Source organism: Amblyraja radiata, chromosome 3 (genome assembly GCF_010909765.2).
Source record: "Amblyraja radiata isolate CabotCenter1 chromosome 3, sAmbRad1.1.pri, whole genome shotgun sequence".
NCBI classification, from domain to species: Eukaryota; Metazoa; Chordata; class Chondrichthyes; order Rajiformes; family Rajidae; genus Amblyraja; species Amblyraja radiata.
Genome location: NC_045958.1, coordinates 82,842,608 through 82,852,809, shown reverse-complemented (window position 1 = coordinate 82,852,809; position 10,202 = coordinate 82,842,608).

The window sequence follows — 10,202 nt, the reverse complement described above, 5'->3', positions numbered from 1 at the left end:
CAATGAAAGGCTTTGGTAACAGTCTTCAGGCTTTTCTTTATTATCCATTCCAGGATTACTGTTACAAAATCCAAGTAAAATCGTTCCTATCCTCAACGTCACAATCGTCCATCAGGCTCATGCCCACTCCCCAACTCGCCACACTGAAAATAGGAAATATTGTACCTCTGTCACAGGATTATTAGAAACATAGAAACATAGAAAATAGGTGCAGGAGTAGGCCATTCGGCCCTTCGAGCCTGCACCGCCATTCAATATGATCATGGCTGATCATCCAACTCAGTATCCTGTACCTGCCTTCTCTCCATACCCCCTGATCCCTTTAGCCACAAGGGCCACATGTAACTACCTCTTAAATATAGCCAATGAACTGGCCTCAACTACCTTCTGTGGCAGAGAATTCCAGAGATTCACCACTCTCTGTGTGAAAAATGTTTTTCTCATCTCGGTCCTAAAAGATTTCCCCCTTATCCTTAAACTGTGACCCCTTGTTCTGGACTTCCTCAACATCGGGAACAATCTTCCTGCATCTACCTTGTCCAACCCCTTAAGAATTTTGTAAATTTCTATAAGATCCCCCCTCAATCCTATAAATTCTAGCGCATACAAGCCCAGTCTATCCATATGAAAGTCCTGACATCCCAGGATCAATCTGGTGAACCTTCTCTGTACTCCCTCTATGGCAAGAATGTCTTTCCTCAGATTAAGAGACCAAAACTGTACGCAATACTCCAGCTGTGGTCTCACCAAGACCCTGTACAACTGCAGTAGAACCTCCCTGCTCCTATACTCAAATCCATTTGCTATGAATGCTAACATACCATTTGCTTTCTTCACTGCCTGCTGCACCTGCATGCCTACTTTCAATGACTGGTGTACCATGACACCCAGGTCTCGTTGCATCTCCCCTTTTCCTAATCGGATACCATTCAGATAATAGTCTACTTTCCTGTTTTTGCCACCAAAGTGGATAACCTCACATTTATCCACATTATACTGCATCTGCCATTCATTTGCCCACTCACGCAGCCTATCCAAGTCACCTTGCAGCCTCCTAGCATCCTCCTCACAGCTAACACTGCCCCCCAGCTTCGTGTCATCCGCAAACTTGGAGATGTTGCATTCAATTCCCTCGTCCAAATCATTAATATATATTGTAAATAGATGGGGTCCCAGCACTGAGCCTTGCGGTACCCCACTAGTCACTGCCTGCCATTGTGAAAAGGACCCGTTTACTCCTACTCTTTGCTTCCTGTCTGCCAGCCAATTCTCTATCCACATCAATACTGAACCCCCAATACCGTGTGCTTTAAGTTTGCATACTAATCTCTTATGTGGGACCTTGTCGAAAGCCTTCTGAAAGTCCAGATATAACACATCCACTGGTTCTCCCTTATCCACTCTACTAGTTACATCCTCAAAAAATTCTATAAGATTCATCAGACATGATTTACATAAATCCACACTGACTTTGCCTAATGATTTCACCACTTTCCAAATGTGATGCTATCCCATCTTTAATAATTGACTCTAGCAGTTTCCCCACTACCGATGTTAGACTAACTGGTCTGTAATTCCCGTTTTCTCTTTCCCTCCCTTTTTAAAAAGTGGGGTTACGTTAGCTACCCTCCAATCCTCAGGAACTACTCCAGAATCTAAAGAGTTTTGAAAAATGATCACTAATGCATCCACTATTTCTGCGGCTACTTCCTTATGTACTCTGGGATGCAGCCTATCTGGCCCTGGGGATTTATCGGCCTTTAATCCATTCAATTTACCTAACACCACTTCCCAGCTAACCTGGATTTCACTCAGTTCACTCAGTTCCTCCATCTCATTTGACCCCCGGTCCCCTGCTATTTCCGGCAGATTATTTATGACTTCCTTATGGGGCTTTTTCACGGGGCGACTTGACGCAAGAGTTAACCAGAGTTTAACATCGTGAGAACCTCGTGCGATAACAGTACGTCATTCGTGGACCACCGTGGACCACCGTGGCGCTAACGGCAGGTAATCGTGTAACTTGGTGACTCGGGAGAAAATTCAAGCAAGCTTGAATTTCTCCAAGAGTGACTTGTACACTTGTGGTTGAGCATTGCAACTTTATATGAACTAGTGGCCAGTGCGATATCCGTGCGATATCCGTAATAACTCTTGCGGTTACCGTGGGAACTCCTGCGAACGGTAAACCCGGAAGCTGGACAGAGGGGACAGAAGGTGAGTAAAAAAGGTGTTCTCAATATCCTTTAACTGGCAAAAACTTTGGAACTAGTCGTTCGGTGCGAGTTGATTAAAAAGTGTTTGGAAATTTCAAACTTCAAATCAAATGTCTCTCAAACCTGCTGATTGTATCTGATTCCACTTTTCGTAGCAAGTTCCACTTTTCGACACAAAATGCTTGAATAACTCAGGCAGGAAGCATCTCTGGAGAACATGGATAGGTGACGTTTCGGTTCCAGCTGGGAAGGAGGAGGCAGGATCAAGCGTGGCAGGTGTCGGAAGGAACTGCAGATGCTGCTTTAAATCGAAGATACACAAAATGTTGTAGAGGTTACCTTGTGGCTTGCATCCGTCCATCCATGAGAGATGATGGTGTGCCTTTAGAAATATAGAAAACAGGTGCAGGAGTAGACCATTTGGCCCTCCGAGCCAGCAGCGCCATTCACTATGATCATGGCTGATCACCCAAAACCAGTACCCCGTCCTGCCTTCTCCCCATCTCTCCTGATTCCGTTAGCCCTGATAGCGAAATCTAACTCTCCCTGATAGGAGTAGAATGAGGCCATTCGGCCTATCAAGTCTACGCCATTCAATCATGGCTGATCTATCTCTCCCTCATACCCCATTCTCCTGCCTTCTCCCCATAACCTGTGACACCCGCACTAATCTCTGGGTTAGGCAGCAACTCCACTATTGTGCCGCAGTGCCATTCCAAAATTCCCTGTCTGCGTGTGTTTTAATATCCCAGCCCAGCTTTAAACCTGGGAATGGGAAGGGTGATTTTACAGAAAATAGAACAATACAGGAGGGGACCAGTAAATGGTCAATTAGGGGAGGGCACCAGTAAATGGTGAATTTGGGGAACGCACCAGTAAATGGGGAATTAGGGGAGCGCACCAGTAAATGGGGAATTGGGGGAGAAAATGGGGAATTAGGACAGCAGCAGTGATAGTCATTGATTGTGTTATGTTATGCACGGATATTACACTGGTGTGAACTTGTATAATACGCTGTGCAGCAAAACTGGACCATGAGTTTAAGATCAAAAATTTGCGTGTAAATTGATATGACTGATAGACACAAAATGGACCCTCCTTCAGACTCTCTCCAGAGATGCTGCCTGTCCCGCTGAGGTACTCCATCTTTTTGTGTCAATCTTCGACAGATTAGGTTTGCTGTAAATGTATGTTAATATGTGTGTCTTTTCCTCTTGGGCATTACTTTGTTTCTGTTGGTGGCTCCACATTTTATGATAGCCTGAAGTGTGATAAAGCTTTTACCTCAGCAGTTTGATTGTCAGTGCTTGTTTACCTCATTGTTAAATACATATATTTTTTACTATCAGCTTGATGTCTGCAATTCTTCATTAACACATCACTACATGATGAATGTCTCTAATGTTATAATCCCTCTCATGCTGAAACACAAAATAGTTGATGGGAGGTGATATAATCACATTTTCATTAGGTTTCATTTTTGAGTGTTCAGGTCCATCAATTGTTGAGCTATTTAAACGTTTGAAAGTTTCACCTCTCGGTAGAAAATAAAATAAGCCAATCAGCACGGTAAATGTGAGACAAAGTCTTTATTCCTATTTGACAATATAAAAAGACGACTCTTGAACATATTGAGAGAAGGTGCATCACACCAAACATTAGTCTATAAAAGGGCCTCGCAAACACGAAAATGAGGCACGCTAGATTATTTTAAACACATTATATTCATTAACCACTGCAACAAGCCTAAACTCAGGCATTAAAAGGGACAATGCAATGTGCTAAATGGCAGGTTTTGCGGACAAACATCGTATAGGAAGCACTTTTCAAAGGACAACACTAGAAAGTCAGCTTATTTGCTATGCATTTCTGCTAACATGCAGTAGTGTTCCTGTGGTCGGCTACCCCTCAATATAGCTGTCCTGCCACGGCACACTCCCCAATTGTGAATTGTAGTAAGCGCAGAGATGGCCTCTTTGCTCTTTCACACCCAGTGAGACTTCCTCTTAATTCTCTTTTTAATTAATCTCTCCCTTCTGCCTTCACGCAAGCGTCCTCGATGCATTTAATGGGCTGCTGCATACAGCGCGTCAATGAAAAAAACCACCATCCTGTACTCAAAACTACTTAGTATAGGCATGTCTCCAAATGAGCCAATTCAACCAAGGGAGGATATTTATAGTGTGTGAAAAAAAAGTGACATCATTTGTGCCACGTGTGGTTCACAATGTTCATTCAAGATTTAACGGGAAAACTCGGGAGACGGAACTCTTTATCTACACCCCGTTATATCGTGTGATATCGTGCTAGACCACGGCCACTTCACTCTGGTTACATCTTGCGTCAAGTCGCCCCGTGAAAAAGCCCCATTAGTGAGGACAGAACCAAAGTAGTTTTTCAATTGGTCTGCCATTAGTCTGTATATACATTCTGCCTGTGCCGTAGTGGGGATTTGACCTTGGGTTTTTGGATGTTTAGTCTAGGTTTCAGGGTTACTGACCTGGCACTTCATCCACTGTGCCACTACCATACCCTGATGTGTCTAGAAAGGAAATGTAGATGCTGGATTATACCGAAGATAGACAAAAAGTGCTGGAGTAACTCAGCGGGTCAGGCAGCACCTCTGAAGAAAAAGGATGGGTGACGTTTTGGATTGGAGCCTTTCTTCAGACTTCAAAATCTGAAGAAGGTTTCCGACCCAAAACGTCCCCCATCCTTTTTCTCCAGATGCTGCCTGACCCACTGAGTTACTCCAGCACTTTGTGTGTACCATATCCTGATGTGTTTGGCAGCATTCAAATGCTCAGTTTTATTGCTCACCATCCCACACAGTAGCTGAGACATCCATTTCAGGTCAGAGTCACAGAGAAATCCTACATGGAATCAAATCCTTTGGCCCACCAATTCCACATTGACAATCAATTGGGAATTTATACTATTGCTACATTAATCCCATTTTTATTCACCACATTTTCATCAACTCTCTGCAGATTCTGCCACATTAAGGACAATTTACTGCAGCCAATTAGCTTGCCAACCCATACAACTTCAGAACATGCAAGGAAACTAGAGCACCCAAAGGACATCCAGGGAGGACCTGCAAACACCACTGAAACAGCACCGGAAATAAGTCTTGAACCCAAATGTCTGGCTCTGTGAGGCCATGGCTCCATCTACTGCACCATTATGCCACCAGTTCTTGGGCTTTCAGCTCTGAGAGTTTGCAATAAACTTGTGAGACAATTGTTGAAGAATCTGGTTTGATTTCCAAGTTTCATTAAGTAATTAGCACATGTGAATTCACACAAATTTAGAGGGAGGAAGAAGTGTAACTTTTTGAGAAGGCAGTTGGTTTCAACATAAAAGAGTAAAATCTCCAGAGAGTGAAGGAAATAAATTTAAGGGGATGTTCAATGAGATGTTTCACATAATAGCCTGGTAATTGTGTCTAATGGTATAATTAGTATTTGGGTGTCAAGGCAAAGCAGACAGCAATAATTAAGGCATGGAAATAGAGTACATTCAAATTATGGAGTAATACATTCCGATTGGATACAGCTTTTGTTCTTATTCACTATGGTTGCCAAATTCAAACATGTTATGCAAAAGCAAACACCCGTACCTAAAGCTGTTCAATCCTGTACTGCATTCAGTTTAAATAATTATGTTGTTCTAACTGATGGCTTACTAAGATGTCACTGAGGCTTGAAGATGTGCAGCACAAAAATGGATGCCCATTCATTTTCTGTTCATCTGCCCTGATACCAATTGCCCACATTAGGACTGTTCTCCATCCCAGCTATTCATCTGATCAAACGAGACAACATGAAACCTTAGCGTCATTTTCATTTCAGATCTAAGCTTCAGGTCACAAGCTGAATCATATGGTCTCAAGCAACAACTATTTTCATCTGCACATTATCCATATCCACAGTTACCCGTGCAACAGAATTATTTAATCTCTCATCCTGGTTATTCCAACGTCTTCCTTTATCTACAAGGTACAACCTATTGTCAGTGTAACTGCCTAGAGCTCACCTGGTTCACCAGCATTGACTGTCTCTCTTGCAATATATTAATCTGGAAACAATCATTCTCACCTTGCAACTTCTTGTCATTGCTGCTCTTTTCTATATCTACAAATTCTTCCAACCTCATATCCACCCAAGTCCTGTACTTCTCTGATATTGATCTGCTTCCTACATTTTACCACTGATTCTGGAAAATGTATAACTCTCTTATTGTCAGATCTATTACCCTTTGAAGACTTCCTCTTTATGAAGTCAGGCTTTGAATACTTTTCTAAATATCCTACTTTGTGTTGGTAGGTTAATAGGCCACAATTTATTGCCCCTTCTGTGTAGGTGAATGGTAGGATTGATGAGAATGTATTGAATGATGTAGAATGGGTGTAAATGGGTGCTTGATGGTAGATGCAGACTGTGAACTGAAGGGCCTATTTCTTTGATGCATCTCTCAATGACTCCAATTTAAATTGCCTTTCAATCAAAATAATAAATGTGTTAAAGGTAACCATCAGCGAATGCCTTGTATTCCATGGCCATCCATAGTAAGGTACCACTGGAAGTTTATAACAGCAGGGGACAAGTTATGGATGCATGACAAATTTGAAAGGAAATTATGGATTGCATGAAACTTGCAGAAGATCCATAATCTTCCTTTGTTTTTTTGATGATTTATAGATATTGAAACAGACATTTAACTAAAGTGGAGGAATGACAACCAGCTTTGTGGTCAACATGAATGCCATTGCAGAACATCTTTAGATCAGTTAGGAGCCCGCTTCAGGTTCTGGAGTGAGGATGTTTTTATGATCAATTGAATCAGAGGCAAGGAATGCAACTGTTTCGTCAAGCTGCTATTTAAGCAGAGCACAGTAAACACTGTAGAGAAAATGTACCCCTGCCAAATGGGCAAATTGACACAGTGTACAATGCTGGCTTACGCAGAGATCGAACCCGGCGTATGGAAGCCGCGGTCACGTGACTCGGAGGGGCCACTTGTTTCACGCGGTTTTTGCTTGCGCGCGTTAGTTCAGCGCTGACCACCGTTGCGGGCAAACGTGTCTAAAGAACCTGTATACTGGAAATCGAACTATTGAATAAAGATCTGTTGGAAACCCCAGTTGTCATTCTTCAGACTGCCAAATTGGTGACCCCGACCTGTCTAGCCGTCGTTAGACAAGAAGAATTATGCAGGAAGACAGTGTTCCCGCAGAATCGGCCAGCATGAGGCAGGGCTCAGCGGCCTTCAAACTGCCAGCCTTTTAGCCTGATCAACCTCAGGTGTGGTTCGCCCACGTTGAGGCACAGTTCCACCTTCTTCGCATCGTGACAGACGACACAATGTATTTCCATGTGGTGGGGGCATTGCTGCAGGACTGTGCCTCGAGGTTGTTGCCCTACATCAGGGACCCGCCGTCTATCGCCAAATACGAAGGGCTGAAGGCCCTGCTGTTCCACACTTACGGTCTCAGCCGCAGAAACAGGGCAGCAAGGCTGCTGCACATGGACTGTGTCAGCGACCGGCGGCCATCCACCATCACGGCGGAGATGTTAGCCCTGATGGACGGGCATCGCCCATGTCTGCTTTTCGAACAGGCGTTCCTGGAGTAGATGCCTGACGAAGTCCAGCTAATGTTCGCCGAAGCCGATTTCAGCGACCCGCAACAACTTGCGGAGAGAGCTGATGAACTGTGGGCGCACAGGCGGTGGGACGTTTTTGCTTTCGCCCGCCCCCTGGTCACACAATGGATGCAGCCGAGCCGACATCGAGGGGTGGAGGAAGAAACCCAGCCCAGCGCCAAAGAAGAATCACCGCGGCCAGTGATCTACAGTCAACGCAGATGGAGCTACTACCACCAACAACACGGACCCGAAGCCTGAAGATGTCGGAGCCCCTGCTCGTTTCCGGGAAACGCCCTGGCCGATCGTCCATAGAGGCGAACGCGATCGGCCCAAATGAACGCCTCTACGTACGCGATCGCCATTCCGGCCACCATTTCCTGGTGGACTACGGTGCCCATGCCAGTATCCTGCCTCCGAGCGCACGAGATATTCACGCCGGTAAGGTAGGACCTGTCTTCTCGGCTGTTAATGGGAGCGATATTCGCACTTACGGTACACGGACCTCAAATCTAAATTTCGACTCCCGTCAGTACAGGTGGAAGTTTATCGTTGCTGACGTTGCCCAACCGATCCTGGGGGCCGATTTCTTGCACGTGTTCTCCTTGTTAGTCGATGTGTGAGGTCGACGCATGGTCCCTGTGTCGGGCTTATGCCCTGCCAAGCCGCACAATCCGTCAACACCCCTACAGCAGTTCGACGAGGTAGCTGAGATTCAGCAACCTTTACTCTCTTTCCCTTTAACTCCATTCTCGACTATCCCATTTGACACCCCTCTCCCCTTATTCAGGTTAAAACCGCACGTTCATCTGGAATGAAACCTAAACATATCAGGTACAATGTTTCAGTATTAACCTTCATATGTGAATTGCATCATTCTCATTCCAGAGTGACAACACAGCTGTAATGGACAATACAGTTAGATAATTTGAGTCTTATTATTTCTGACAATTAGAGAACCTCATTCAAAGCTTCAAAGAGGTGCATCCCTAAGCCAGTAGTTAGAACAATGTGAAGGAAGATGCTCGTTTCTGATCACTTTCCAGTCATTCTGCCCTAATGTAAGAATCAAATAAACAAATAGACAAATAAACTTGACTTGACTTGACTTGAAATCCAGACAAGGCAGTGATTCTGTTTATGGTTATTAATTAGGCTGATGATGAATAACCATTTGGACAAGACATTGAAGAATTATGGGCATTCAGTACTTAGTGTAGCTGCTTGTATGCAGAGGAGAAGGGATGGGAAATGAAAGAGAAGTTAACCAAAGCACTACGATAAATGTGACAGATATGTTAAGGTTAAAATGTCACTAAAGAAGTCTGTTGAATGTTCGGATAACAAAAAGGAAAGAAGAACATTTTGAACATTTCCACAGTAGTGTGTTTCTTTCAATACTAATGTCCTTTCAACGTACAATAGAGTCTTGAAATCATAGAATCATACAGCACAAAAATAGGCCCTTTGGCTCATCATGGCAACGTTGCCATCAAGTACCCAAACTGTCTTAAATCCCTTTACCAGATCTTGGCCGGTGCCCTCCAATGTCTTAGTGAATGTTTTCTCATTCTGGTTTGAAATCAAGGAAAGTCCAAAAAGGTAAGGGAGGAGAAACGAGTTCTAACATTAATGGGAGCTTGAAATGAAACCAGGAAGGAGGGATTCTGACTAACCGTCCTAACACTAGAGAATGTAATCACAATACCATCAGCAGCTCTGCACCACGGCAAGAGGTCAACTAGAAAATAAAGGGTTGAAAACTCATGAACAAAGTGATTATATTCTGTTTCCAGCCATTAGGTGGAGTTCTGTTAATGCATTTGTTGCTGGTTTCCTGGCAATTCCTTGAATGAGAGACATATCGACAGAAAGAAAACAAATATAGTAATTAGTAGTAGGATCCTCAGGTGTTCCAATAGTTTAATGAGGTTATAGATGTTGCAACTAATTTATTATTTAGTTGTAGCATTATTTACTGTATATTTATTTGAGGAGTTGTTGCATTAATGTGCTTGTAAATGTGTGGAGGGTAGACAAAATTGCTGGAGAAACTCAGTGGGTGCGGTAGCATCTATGGAGCGAAGGATATAGGCAACGTTTCAGGCCAAAACCCTTCTTCAGACTGATGCAGGGTTGGGGGGGGGGGGGGGGGGGGCGGGAAGAAGAAAGGAAGAGGAGGAGCCAGAGGGCTGAGGGGGAGCTGAGAAGGGGAGGAGACAGCAAGGGCTACCGGAAATTGGAGAAGTCAATGTTCTGGCCACTGGGATGCAGACTGCCCAAGCGGAATATGAGGTGCTGCTCCTCCAGTTTCAGGTGGTGCTCACTCTGGCAATGGAGG